This window comes from Cupressus sempervirens, chromosome 8, assembly GCF_028749045.1.
Source record: "Cupressus sempervirens isolate cs-2001-9-10 chromosome 8, ASM2874904v1, whole genome shotgun sequence".
Lineage (NCBI taxonomy): Eukaryota > Viridiplantae > Streptophyta > Pinopsida > Cupressales > Cupressaceae > Cupressus > Cupressus sempervirens.
This window is the reverse complement of record NC_143125.1, coordinates 406,941,206-406,957,378: the sequence shown is the minus strand read 5'-3', so window position 1 is coordinate 406,957,378 and position 16,173 is coordinate 406,941,206.

Genomic DNA, 16,173 nt, shown 5'->3' with positions numbered 1-16,173 from the left:
CAAATACAACTGTGTGTAAACAATTGTCAGCCATAATAATTCTAGAATTGACTTTAAAACTTGTTCTTCAAACCCTTATGTACTCTGTAGATTTCTTCTCCAATTTACACAAGCATAACCTTTGAATTCAATGAATTTCAGTCAATTAATCGCTGCTACAATTGCTTAAAGATTTACCCTTGAATTATTAATCACTCTTCCAAAAACTTCAATCAATATGCATAATCTAGAACTTTGAATGAAGCCCATTGATAAGCAATAATTCAATTGGCCATTCATAGCCTCAAAATTGCACAAACACTAAAGATTTAACATCCTACAATGCTGGAAATGATAGAAACCCTAGGTTTTATGCACACAACTCGCAAGAGTTTTCAATAACAAAAGCTAATAATCATTAGCATGATAGTTTAATTCCTCTCCTTGGCTTTTTTTTTATAATATTTTCAGCATGAAGCCTCCCTCACAAGTCATTGTAATGACTTAAATTTATTTTTCTTTTGTTCCATTATAATTCTCCATTAGATGTCATCTTTATTTAATCAATTAAAGCTCTTTCATTAAATATTATGTCCCCCATTAATTTAATGCACTTTATATTAGACCTTCATAATTTCTTTTGTGTTGACTATAGGCTATGTCATAGTAAAGACATACTTTTCATTAAAAATAATGACCCTCACTTAATAAATTTTTAACCACTACCAATTAATATCATTGATGCCATTATAAAATTAATATATCCTTGAATACTCATTATCCTGAAGGTCAACTATTGCTCCGACTGAGTAGTCAATTGCCCAACTAAAAATAGTAAGGGCCCATCTCTATCAACCCCTCATAGTAAGTGTACCAAAGTATGCTAATTGAAAAATGAGTCAATCACTATGAATACCATGAGTTTGGGTGTCCCTGCCAAAAATAGTGCTGACCATAATTTGACTTACTATAAATAGTAAGTCCCCAACTAGAAACTCTGTCAAGTCGTTGTAATGATTTAAATTTATTTTTCTTTTGTTCCATTATTGACTTTATTAATAATCCTCCATTAGATGCCATCTTTATTTAATCAATTAAAGCTCTTTCATAAAATCTTATGCCCCCCATTCATTTAATGAGCTTTACATTAGACCCTCATAATTTCTTTTGTGTTGACTATAGGCTATGTCATAGTAAAGGCATACTTTTCATTAAATATAATGGAACTCACTTAATAATTTTTTAACCACTACCAATTAATATCATTGATGACATTATAAAATTAATATCTCCTTGAATAATCATTATCTTGGAGGTCAACCATTGTTCCCATTGAGAAATCATCTGCCTAACTAAAAATAGTAAGGGCCCATCTCTATTAGCCCCTCATTTACTACATGTAGTAAATCCTTGAATCCTTGATTAACACAAGAGTGCCAAGAGTCCACATTGCATCGAGGCTGGTCTAGGTGCCCTTCCAAATATAGAAATGTTGGATAAATGAATTACTATAAATAGTAAGTGTACCATTCTATGCTAACTGAAAAATGAATCAATCACTGTGCATACCATGAGTCCGGGTGCCCCTGCCAAAAATAGTGTTGATCATAATTTGACTTACTATAAATAGTACGTCCCCAACTAGAAACTCTGTCAATGTTACCATAACTCCACACAACAACCAAACTATCTAGGTTCCCTACTAAAGATAGAAACTTTGACTTTCCCAAAATAAACAATTACTATAAATAGTAAGTGTGCCGATTTGACTCAAACTGAGCACAAACTTGAACATCCCTAACCAATGGAGTAGGAATTATTGGTTGATTCAATCAACAAAGACTCCCTATCCATAACATTGGCTCATGAGGGTCGTAATGTTGAGTTAATAACTTATCCTCATACATTGGCTTAAAAAGGGTCACTATAGTTACATTAGCTAATTCTTTCTTCTTTTTGCAAGATGATCTATATTTAAGGATGATGGGATTCCATGAGCTACTTAAGTTGAATTTCTTGTTCCTATTTAGGTTATTTTGATTTTTACCAATGTGCACTGCCTCCCACAACCTTCATTTTTTTAAGTGATCCTCTTTAGCAACAACAACCTTTTTAACTCCATTGTGTTGTTTGGTCTTGTTTCAGTGCTCTATTATTGTTGTTGAGACAAATGCTTGCGTTGTGTTAAGAAATCCTTTTCTAAATTGAACCCATATTCTTTCGTCTCTATGTTTTTCAATATACCTTAACACGACATATTTACCCACCCAACTTAGTCTCCAATTGTTAGTTCAAAATTTTGTAAGCCTTGGTTATCATTGGTAAAAGCTATTATAAAAGTTTATTTACATGTTTAAGTGGAGAGGTTTCTATCAGGGCCCTCACCTGATAATTACATAATATAAGCTATATAAACAAAGTATTCCATATCAATATACTTGTCAGTTCAAAAATTGAATGAAGTAATAAAACCCATGTTTTCAAACAATTGTGGACATGTGTACAAAAATGTAGATAGATTCTAAGCCAGATTTTTCATACAATTTATACAAAATGTGTGCAGATCTCCCATCTTGCTCACAGACCTATGCTTACTCCCTACCTACCATCACCATGATTAAGCACTTATTCCCAGCCCTTTGTTTCATGGAGGGACATTTATGATAACCTCTAGTTACATTGGAAATATTCATGCGATATATAGTGAAAGGAGAAAGCTTACAACCCTTGAATATATACACATATATAAACATACTTGTGTCAATAAATATAATATTAACTTTTTAAAATTTAAAACATATATATACAATGTTAAATTACATGCACTATTTAATCATATCTAGGTTTTAAAACTAAAAAATATTGATCATTTTAACACATGTAGATATATCAACAATGTATATAGCTCATCTATTTGAACAAAAAATATGCATGTATGTGTGAAAAAAAACTCTACTTCAGTTAATTTGAAACTAAGTGTACAAATATTTAAGTTATTTACTAAATTTGAATGTAACTAATTTAACCATAGGTTTGAACAAGTTTTCTAGGTTTGAACAAGTTTCCTAGGTTTAAACAAGTATTCTATGTAATTTTGGTTAACTAAGTTTAATAGATATTAACTACGTTTAATATGTAAATTTGAATTTAATCTATGTTAAATAAGTTTAATACATGACTATAATTAACTAATATTTAATATGATTATAGTTATTTACATTTAACATTTAACTATAGTTATCTACATTTAACATTTAACATTTAACTATAGTTATCTACATAAATAACATTTAATATTTAACTAATAAACAACAAACCTAACTAATAAAATTCTTTAAAAAAGTAATACTAACATATACTAACTTAAAAAAACTTAACAAACCAAAAAAAACCTGGAAATTGCTATAGTGAAAATGAGCTGCTAGAAGTGATCGGGGCATATATATATAAACTTGTACTGGGTCATTGCAAGAAGTTGGGTCTCACTTTTGGCCAAAAAGTGGAAGTGTTTTTCCTTTTTTTAGATTTTCTTGTCAAGTGAGGGTAGAATTTGAGGCACTTATAGTTTGAATATCAAAAAAATTTATTAATAGAAATTGTAGTGCTCAGAGTCTACTTTTTGAATATGTAATTTATTTGAATACCTATATGTTTTTTATTTTTATTTTGTATGGATCTTTAGAAACCAAATTTTCAAAATGCTAGTTTGGATCATACCGTGCTCATGTACGAACACCATAATTTGACACAACTAAATGATTTTTTGTGAATCCTTTTAAAAGAAGTTACCTAACACACCAAAGATTGATGAGAATAATTTCTCTTAATTTTTTAATAATTTTTAAATTTTTTTTTTTAATTGACGATTAAGCTAATTTATAAAACCTCTCATGTACGGACACCATAATTTAATCAAAATTAAATATTTTTATTTTTTTAACTTCAAAAGAATTGTGTGTAGATTGAGATAACATGCAAATTAATTTAAGAAATATGACAAATTAAAGATGTTATTAAAGTTTTAGTGAATCTCACTATGTTATGTTTAGGTGGCACTTTTGATTAATAAATAATGCAAAAATAAAAAATGAACTCATAACACTATAAACTTTACATTTACAGTATTATGAGTTTTCGTTTTGACAAAAATCAATGAGAAAAGACCCTATAAAAATTATGGCAATGCTTGAAATTGTCGAATAATTGCCTTAGTCAAAATTTGATAGATAAAGGCACAAGCTTGGTCCCACCAAGCTTGTACCATGCCTTTCCCCTAGGAAAAACCCAATGCCAATGGGAAATCCTTGCCCATGGCTTTGGAATTGGGCACCCGATTCTTAATTCAAAAATTAGGTGCCCGATTCTAATTTAGATGTTGTAAGAATTAGGCACCCGATAATTTAAAGTGTTAGGTACCCAATTTTAAAATCGTGTACTCGATTATTGAAAAATTGGCTACTAGATTTATAAATCTAGCACCTGATTCATACATAGCCATTGGGTCCCAATAGATGATCTGCAAAGCACTAAACAATCATTGCAATCATTGTTTGATAGTCCCGAGATGCAATAATGAATTTCTGTCATATTATTCTACTTTCTTGTCATTTGCATTTTGCAAGCTCTGAATGATTTGGATTCAAAGTTGGTGCAAACATGAGATCAAAACAATGAAGAAAGAAGAACATGAAAGCTCTGACAAATGAGGAGATTGCAACAAATAAAGAGAAGGAATCACAACATCAACAAGAGAGAAGACTAAGAATTAGAGAGTTGAGCAATGTTGGGTCTTCAATTTAAAATATTATTTCAGAAGAGAAGGACATTGAGGATACCACGATGGATGAAGAGGCTAAAGAAGAGAACCCAATACAAGGAGATTTAGGTGCACATTCTAATTAAACATTTAATACAAGTGTGTCTCCAAACCCTCAAGTTTATTCTCATGATGATTTTGGTGATTTTGTATAAGCAGGTTATGATTCAAATGATTTAGGTTTTCTTCATGAGAATAGATTGTCAAAAGATCATGCACAAAAAAATCCAATGGAAATGCAAGCCAACAAAAAAATACCAAGAAAAAATGAAAATGAGATTCAAATTTCAAATAACATTGAAAATGAAATGCCAATTGAAAACAATAGTTATATGAATGTAGACATGAAAATACCAAGTACTAAAGAAACATGTTTGGATGATACTTAAGTGCATGAACATAATTCTCATTTTTCTAATGATGTGCTAGATAATCTTCATCGATTGGTTTCATGGAGACATATTAGGATACATGTTAATAGATTATATAGACAATTTTTCTTAATAAGAAATTTGGGTTTCAATGTCAGTTGATGTTGCAACTAATTAAAATGTCTAAAATGAAAAAAAAGTGATGAAAAGTTTAGGAATGTATGAAAAACTCAAGAATAAAAATGAACCTTTAAAACAAGTTGTATCCACTCTTGCTAGTGCCTTTAATGTTATCAGAAAGAGAAGTTGCCCTAAAGATAAGAATGCAACACAACGAGCTATAACAACAACTTTAGTTAACAAATCAACTTCTGACAAGATTGATTAGTAACATAAGTGGATATCTTAATGTGAGTCATAAAAATTTAGAAAGAACTGTAAAGAGAAGGGTTAACTTTGAATGTGATCCAACAAATAGTTTGTGGACTTCTAGTGGTAGACTCTTGAGATCTGATATGAAACTTACTAGTGAATTCAAAAGTTAGGTTAGAAACTTTTGGCATGATAATACAAGAGTATCGCCTAATTCAAGAGATGTTCTTAAATTGAGAGTTGGCTAAAAAATATGTGATCCACATCTTTAACACCTTTTGGACATTACTCAAATTGAATTGTTCAAAAATAATTAGATGATAAGGTGTTAACTATTACCATTAGTCAAAGATCTTTTGAAAAGTGTAAACCATGGTATGTAAGGATTAACAAGGAAAGAGTCATATGTTGTTGTAAAAATCAGGTTCAATTTCATTACCGTTATGATGCATTTCGATCTATACATAGTACCATCCATAGTAAAGAAATGTTGTAGGACTGTAGTATAAAAATACCACCTCAAACTATTAAGGATTTCATATCAGGTTTATTTTGTAAGCCACTTAATGAGCAATATTTTCTTTTCAATGCATGTCTTTTTGGTACATGTGATATGTGTGGCAATCTTGCTTTGTCACATGAATGTTTGCATGAAAATTCATTGACTACTTTTGGAAAAAAATTAGTTGATGTAAAAAGATTAAAAACTATTGAATATCCATTGAAGGATGGGAAGATTGGAAGGTGTGATCTAGTTACAAATAAAGTTAGTTATCATGCATTTATGGATGAATTTAAGAGTGTGATCATACCAAAATATGTTAAACACTCTCAATATGCTAGATGGCTTGATGGACAATGTTGAACATGTAAGAATAAGTTTCCAATTGGTATTATACTTTCAGTCATTGACTTTGTAGAGAACTACACACTCGTACCCCAAGATGAGGTACAAGTACAATATTAAAATTCAACGCAAGTAGCAATTTTTGTTAATATAGTTTATAGCCATGCACATGATAGTACAAAATAGGATCAAAAAATATTAAGAGAGTACCATTTCTATATGAGTGATTATAAATTGCATTCATATGAGTTTGTCCAATATTTCTTCAAGGTCTTTTATGATAATTTAAGAGAGAGACAAATTCAAATGACACAACATCTAATATGGTCAGATAAATGTACAAGAGAATTCAAGAATGCTAGAATATTCTATTGGTTGAGTAGGACACATAGGAAAACCAATATCCAACATATGTCAAGGTTTTTGAAGGATGGACATGGTAAAGGAGAACATAATGGTGCTGGTGAATTCATGAAGAGAACAATTAAAATTTGAAGAAAAAGCCAAATTCAAAAATGCACATGACATTGTGGTATGGTGTAACAAATATTTATACATAGGATCAAGTTAGAACTCTACAATCAGATATTTCTATTAGAAATGTTTAGAATAACTAAGAGGGGGGGGGGGGGGGGGGGGGGGTATGAATTAGTTACTCAAGGTCTATATGTACCACTTGAACAATTAAACATTGAACACATTTATGTTCTGTTGATCCCGCCGTTGCTCAGTAACTATTGTAAAACTGTCATAAATTTAACTTGCATTGCATAATGAAAATATCGTCACATGTAAAACATCCATAAGACATTCATCATAGTTTGACACTAGAATTTTATGTGGAAACCCAATTTGGGCAAAACCACCAGCAACATGTCACTCTTTTTTGCTTTTTCAAAGTGAGTTATGTTAGGAGCCAACCTTGTTAAAGGTTACAATACACAATATTAAATATGACCTAGTTATAGGATTTAATCAACCTATTAGGAGTGGCCTTGTAAGAGGACTTTGATCATTCCATTTAGAATGTCACCTAGTTAAAGGATTTACATAGACTATTAAGTCTTCCAATGATTGTTAGGTCAACATCTGTTAAAAGGATTTCAATACAAATTGTTTACAATGATAAGAAAGAAAATAGTAGGTTTTGATCTGTGTGATTACAACTCACTTTTGCTGGTTCAGATCTTTGTTCAGTCCTTATGCTGGTTCACTGATAGGCCTTTCATTGTCATCTTTGATCTTGATCTTCTTGGACACCCTTCAAGAAGTTATTCTACTCTTCTCTTCAACACTTAAGCTTTTTCTCAAATTCACTTATCAACAACAACATTTGCAAGATTTCTCTTTAGCTTCACATCCACTCACTTGTGTGTTTTTGATCAACCTTGCTTTGTATGACTTCCTTTGTATACAAACTCACACACACATTGGATGGGGCAAGAATCGACACCAAATGTTTGGTTCTATATCCCCTTAAATAGGCAATTTGTGCTTTATCATCTTCTACATCCACCATAGATCTTAGGGTTTATGATTAAATTCAACTCGATTCAATGTATCTGTAGAACTTCTTGATCATCCTCTAGAGAATTATCTATAATCCTTCTATTAGCTCTTTACTTAATCACCACCTTGAATATAATAATCCAACTCATCAATCTAATCTTCAACATGTTTTACATCTCTAAGGAAATCAATTGAGTTGGGTAGATCTTATGTTTCCTTTGAATTTGATCTTTTATTGTCACTTGGCAATCACTGAATTCAGACACTCGGTCAACACAAAAATACTCAGTCACTATTTAAGCTTTCTAGCTTGACATCAACTAACTTTCTCGATTGATGATGCTCAGTCAACACTAGATTTTCTTGGCACTAACTATGGCTCAGTTTACACTAGCACTACTAAGCACTCCTTACTACTTACTCTTTTGCTCAACTTGGCTTAACTTTCTTGACATAAATAATTACTTTGCTTTATCAAAGTCTATCTAATAAAATAACCATTCTAACTTCCTTTTCATAACTTTAAACTTTCCTCTAGGTACTATAGTTATGAGTAACTCTCAAATCCTCTTCATCAATTAAATAGATATGACATTTAGATTAGGTAGCAATATGTCTCATCCATAGATTTGACATCAATGAAAAAACAACAACTATTCCAATTGCAAGTTTCCAACGATCTCCCTCTTTGGAATTGATGGCAACATCTTAAATATCTAAAGTACTAACAATAACTTAGTTACCATACAATCCAAAATATTTCACTTCCATGAGTGATCACTATCCTTAGTTTCATTCTGATTCTCATCCATTTAAACTTTCAAACTCCCTTTATCATTTTTCTCTCTTTCATGATTCTCTCCCTCTATGGTTTATCTTTATGTTCTCAGTAATTCTTGTGACTTCTTAGTAATGTCTCTCTTTTATCTTAGTTTCTTAGTAATCTCTCCCTCTTTGAAAACAATGCCAAAGATGTTTAGCTATCTTAGATTCAAATTATTCATAAATTTAAATTATGTATATTTTGCATATCTAGCTGACACTTTTCACCTTTCTATGACTGATCTTTTATGCTATACCAAAGTATTCTACCTTAGGCATGTCCCAAAGTAGAGATGTATTGCACCACTATGTAAAATATGCAGTGGAGCACATGGGATTCAATGCACCTTGGCTTCTTATTTAGCCTTAGTTAGGGGAATGACCCCTAATTTACCTCTAAGATATTCGTGAGAAGCTTTCGGTAATGGTTTTGCAAATAGTCAACAATTTGTTCCTTTGTATTCACATATTCTAGCTTCACTTCTATGTCTTGAACTAATTCTCTCAAGTAGTGATACTTGATAGAAATGTGCTTTGTTTTAGTGTGCATCATTGGATTCTTTGAAATATTAATAACACTTGTGTTATCACAATAGATAACTATTGGATCTGTAATCTCTTCTTGCATGTCTTTCAACAATTGCTTAATCCATATTATATTTGAACAGTTCACTGCAACTTCCCCATACTCAACTTCAGCTATTGATTGGGAGATACAATTTTGTTTCTTTCTTGTCCATGACACCAATGTCTTTCCTAGAAAGAATGCACCTCCACCAGTGCTTTTCCTATCATCAATATTTCCTACCCAATTTGAGTTATTGAAAACCTTTAGTTCAAATCTATTACTTGATGTAGGGTGCTCCTTAATACCATAAACTCATAACAGAAATAAAGAAACAATAGTAAATGGGAGAAAAAAAAATGGACTTCTTATTTGTACCAAAAATGTAGAATTACAGAATTCATAAATACAATATGTTAACCCACATGGGTGCCTTGAATACAATAATCTACTAGACAAGCTATGAACTATCACGCAGAGCTCTTCTAGACAATGTTTGGGCCTTTCTTAAATAGGCAGTTTTATGCCACTCGGGAAGGTTCTAGATGCTCCTACTTAATACCTAGGGCTAACAGACCCTAACAAAATATATAGAGTCAGCCAAATACATATTTGACAATTATTTTAGAGGTTTTAGGTAGCCCAACTTTAGAAGGCCATAACTCATGAACCGTTGCTCTGATTGGCTATTATAACAACTTTTCAGAAACACCAACTCCTGATATATAGGCTTGGAACTATGCTAGCACCCTTCTATTGAGTTTTTGGACCTCATTCGAGCACTCTAAGGCCTCCAATAGTGAGCTCATAAATTTTTTTACAAACTGTTCCACCAAAAATCTACAATAACTTCTCTAATACTTAAGCTAGAGCAATGAGATTTTTATAGTAGGCTTATATCTCTAAAATGAACCTTCCTATAGAAAATGAGAACATTTTGAGTTCATATAAAAAACTTACTAAAAATAGCAAGATCCCATAAATAGTAACCACCCTATATACTAGTCCTTATTAAAATAGAAAAAGACTAAAAATAAAATATTTTTGGATGATGCAAGATTTCCCTTACACCTAGGATGCTCCTGCATCAGACACCTAGGTTAGTTTGAGAAGTGACCCGATCACGTCTCAGGTGTTCAGAGGAAAATCAAGATGGTTAACCTCCTCCCTTAATAGCCATGATGAATCCTCCACTGGCCTCCCTTTCGATTTGACCAGATATTTCTCATAAGTTCTATTTTTGGTACTTTTGCCAACATGACTGTCTAGTATCTCCTCAATCTCCTTTGTAGCCGAACTAGCTGTTGGAATACTCCACTACACTTATGCAACTTCATCTCCATTACCTTCTTCATAATACTCTATCAAATCTAAAATATTAAATACTAGAAAAATATTCAATTCAGCAAGCAACTCCACTTCATACACATTTCCAAAATCATGCTTTTTCACTATCTTGCATGGGCCAAACTTCTTCATCTTTAGCTTATTATATGTACCCACTGGAAAATGCTCCTTCCTCAAATGAACCATGGCATCATCTCCAATCTAAAATTCCTTATACCTCCTTTTCACATCTTCCTTAGCCTTATACTATGTATTCATCTTTATGATGTGCTTCCTCACCTCCTCATAGATGTTCTTCAAATGTTCAGCAAAATTTTTTGCTTTGACACTATTATCTCTCCTTTATCCAACTTCCTCAATTCAGAAACATTTCTGGGACTATTCCTATATATAATCAGGAATGGTGATTTACCAGTACTCCTATTGACTAAATTATTGTATGCAAATTCCACTCATGGTAAAATCATATCCCATCCTTTTAGTTTATCTCCAATCAAGCATCTTAACAAGTTTCCCAAACTGCAATTCATACCTTCTGTCTATGGATTATGTGATGAACTAAACTTCAAATCTTTCTTCAACTTCTTCCACAATGTATGCCAAAGATACCCAACAAATTTGGTATCTCAATCTGAAACTATAATCTTTGGTAGACCATGTAATCCTTTGAAAAACAACTCTACTACATGAACAACATCACTAGTCTTCTTGCAAGGAATAAAATGTGCCATCTTTGAAAACCTGTCAACCACCACAAAAATAGAATCATGTCCATGCTGATACAACCTTGTATTTTGCTTCACTCCTTTCGCCATCTGACATACTCAACAACTTTGTACAAAATTTGTCACATCTTGTTGTAACTGTGGCTAGTAATAATTTTCAGCAACCAAGGCTATAGTTTTATCTTTTCCAAAATGTCCAGACAATCCTCCACTATGCTTCTCCTTGATGAGATTCTCTCTCATTGAACTTTTGGGAATGCACAACTAGCTTCCTTTGAACAACATATTATCCTGGATCATAAAATCCAACCACCTTGTCCTATCAATTGTAATAGGTTCTATACAAGCCTTCCACGCTTCACCAAAATTAGGATCCTCTGGATACAAGGTATTAAGTTCCTTGAACCCAACCACCTCTATCTACATTTCTATTAGCAAAAGTTGTCTCCTACTAAGAGCATCTGCAACTTTTTTAGACTTCCCACTCCTATGTTTCAAAACAAATGTATAACTCTACAAAAACTCAACCCACTTTAAATGCCTTTGGTTCAATTTTCCTTGACTATTCAAATATTTCAATGCTTGATGATTAGTATACAAAACAAACTCCTTTGGAAGAAGATAGTGTCTCCACTTCTTCAATGCTTGAACTATAGCATAAAATTCCTGATCATAAATATAATATTTTCTTTTTGCATCATTCAACTTCTTACTAAAATAAGCAACAAGTCTACCTTCTTGGCTCAAAATAGTTCCTATTGTAGTACCACTAGCATCATAGTCTACTTGAAACACCTTTTTAAAATCAGGAAGTGCTAAAATAGGCTGTTCAGTAACTTTTTGTTTCAACATATTGAAACTCTTATTTGCTTCTACAATCCATTTAAACTCTCTCCTATCCCCTCTCATTATTTTAGTCAAGGGTCCAAAAATACTACTAAAACTTCTTATGAACTTTCTATAAAATGTATCTAGTCCATGAAAATATCTTACCTATTTCGTACTCCTTGGAGTAAGCCATTCAAGGATAGCCTTCACTTTCTCTAGGTCCATTTTGAGACCTTCTCCCGAGACTAAAAATCCTAGATACACCAACTCTTTCTTCACAAAATTGCACTTCTTCAGGTTTATCAACAACCTTTCTTCTCTCAACTTATCAAACACCTTGCGAATATGAACCAAATGCTCCTCCAATCTCTTACTAAACATCACTATATCATCTAGGTAAACAATGAAAAATTTACCTAGGAACTCCTTCAATATCTCATTAATGAGCCTCATGAAAATGTTCATTGCATTGGTTAGCCCAAAAGGCATGACTAACCACTCATACAATCCTTCCTTTGTCTTGAAAGAAATCTTCCACTCATCACCTTCTTTGATATGAATCTAATGGTACCCACTCTTTAGATATATCTTTGTGAAATACTTAGCCCCACTCAAACAATCCATAATATCATCCATCCTTGGCACTGGAAATCTATACTTTATTGTGATCTTGTTGATAGCGTGATAATCTGTGCACATCCTCCATTCTCCATTATTTTTTTGTGCTAATATTGCTGGTACAACACATGGACTCAGACTCTCTCTAATCAACCCCTTCTGCAACAACTCATGAACTTTCCTATTCAACTCTTCACTTTCTACTGGTGTCATTTTGTGTGTTGCCTTGTTTGGAAAACTGGCTCCTAGAACCAAATCCATTTGGTGACTGATCTTCTTCATTGGGGGCAATCCATGAGGTACATTATCTGATACAATATCAAAAAGCTCTCCCAAACTATCTACAACTTCTATAGGTACCTCATCTACTTCTTCCTTACTATCTTTAGGAATTATAGAAAAACACATATGCTCATGCTTCATACCCTTAAGAAACTCTTTTCCATCAACAAAACATATTTTGGTAGTACTACATACCTATTCTTCTTTCAACACTACATACCTTTTCTTCTTTATCTTTCAATGGCTTCAACTTATGTTTCACTTCATCCTTAGTTAGAGTGTAGGTATTTGCTTGCCCATCGTGTACAACATGCCTGTCAAACTACCATGGCCTACCCAAAAACATATGACATATGTCCATAGGTATGATATTGCATAGTACCTCATCTTGGTAGCTTCCAATCTTGAACTTCATTGGACACTGCTCATTAACCATGACCTTGTGGTCATCTTGCACCCAAGCAATACAATATGAACGTGGGTGTTTCTGCCTCTTTAGCTTCAACTTAGTGACCATTTTTTCTAACACTAGATTGTTAGTACTTCCACCATTAATGATCACATCACAACACTTATCTTCACATTTGCACCTTGTGCAAAACAAGCTCCTTCTTTGCTCAGGTTCATTCTCACCACTCACAGGACTCTTTGGTTAACTAGGACTTCTCCTCTTTCAAAATCTTCAAAATGTGAGGATCTAGCATCTTCATCAACATGTGCAACTTTGGCCTAGCCTTCTATTCTTCAATCTATCCTTCCTTGGCACTGGGTACATTCAAATTCTCTATGCCCTTCTTCTCCATAGTGAAAACATTTCCCATGAAAGCCTCCTTTTCCAGATCCTTGTCCTCTGCCTCTTCATCTCTGATATCTATTGTTTTGATCATGGAAATGATTGAAATTGTTTCCCCTTTGGTTCTAATTGCTACTTCTAGCCTCATCCTTTTTCTTTTGATCATCATTGCAAACACCATAAGATTGTCCACCAGATCTTCCACCACGACCTCTTCCATTATTCTTATTGTCAAACTTATTGCTCAGTTTCTCCTTGACTCTTAGGGAAAATTGGTATGCTTCCTCAATACTATTCATTCAAACTCAACTCAGCTCATCCTAAATACTGGGCCTTAACCCATTAAGATAATGGGTCACTTTCTCCTTATTAGCTTCTACATGGCTAGTTCTAATGAGAACTCGGTAGAACTCTTTGGTATACTCTTGAATAGATTTTCTTGCTTTCTTCAACCCTTGCATCTTCTTCAATAGATCACATTCATAACCCACAGGAATGAATTTTCACTTTTGTCCTTTCCCTTTCTATTTCTCTCTAAGTGAACCTCCTGCCACCAGATCTTCGCATGTCCCTTCAGTTTTGCCTTTGCAAACTTGACCCTATCAGGATCATCAATATCTTCATACTCAAAGTACTCCTCAAGTTCATTGATCCAATCGATCAACTCCTCTGGATTAAGATTTCTCAAAAATGTGGGAACCTCAAACTTAGGTCTTTTTCCAATCTTGGAGATGGCCCTAAAAAGCCTCTCTTCCTCTAAATTTAGAACTACCTCTACTTCAACATTTTCTTCTACTTCATCCTCATCCTTGCTTTCATCTCTTATAGGAAGATTTATTCCTCTTTGCATTTGTTCTTCCAATGCTTGCATTTACCTTTGGAGGGCTCAGAAACCCTTAGGTGTAACACCTATAGCTCTTCTGCCACGCTCTCTTCGTGGAGGCATTTTTGCGCTTCTACTGAAACCCTAGTGCAAACCACCTCACAATCGTTGATCTATCTACACACTTAGCCCAAACCACAGTCCTAGTGCAAACTACCTCACAATCGGTGATCTGTCCACACACTCAAGAACTCTAGCTCTAATACCAGTTGATGCAAGGTGCTCCTTAATACCATAAACTCATAACAGAAAAAAAAGAAGCAATAGTAAATGTGAGAACAAAATATGGACTTCTTATTTGTTCCGCAAATGCATAATTAAAGAATTCATAAGTACAATATGATAACCCACATGGGCACCTTCAGTACAATAATCTACTAGACAAGCTACAAACTATCACCTAGAGCTCTTCTAGACAATGTTCGAGCCTTTCTTAAATATGCAATTTTATGTTGTCCGGGAAGGTTTGAGATGCTCCAACTTAATACCTAGGGCCAACAGACCCTAACAAAACATATAGAGTGGGCCAAATACATCTTTAATAATTATTTTAGAAGTTTCAGGCAGCCCAACTTTGGAAGCCATAATTCATGAACTATTGCTTCAATTGGCTATTATAACCATTTTTTGAAAATGATAGCTCTTGATCTATAGGCTTGAAACCATGCTAGCACCCTTTTGTCAAGTTTTTGGACCTCATCTAGGCACTTTAAGGCCTCGAACAGTGAGCCTAAAGATTTTTCTGCATATTGTTCCATAAAAAATCTGCAATAACTTCTCTAATACTTAAGCTGGAGCAATGAGATTTTTATAGTAGGCTTATATCTCTAAAATGAACATTCCTATAGAAAATGAGAACATTCTAAGCTCATATAATAAACTTACTAAAAATAGTAAGCTCCCATAAATAGTAACCACCCTATCTATTAGTCCTTATTAAAATAGAAAAGATTGAAAATAAAATATTTTTGGGTGATGCAAGATTGCCTTACACTCAAGATGCTACTGCATCATTACTTATCTTGTAGTATAATCCATAATCTTTTATACCTTTTAGATATCTCATTATCCTTTTTACAACCATCATGCGATTATCTTTAAGATTTGCTAAAAATCTAGCAACTAACCCAACTGCCAATGCAATATCTAGTCTGTTGTGAACAACATATTGTAATTTTCCTATCATGGATCTGTATAGGGTCTGGTTCACATTAGTAAAATCATCAATCTTCTAAAACTTATATCCTATAACATAGGTGTTTTCACTCACCTTGAATCTTCCATACCAAAAGTCTTCAATATTTCCTTGATGTATTTGGTTTGTGAAATGAAAATACCAAACTTCATTTGGCACACTTATAATCCAACAAAGAATTTGATCTCACTAAACATAGACATTTCAAATTCCTTTTTTTA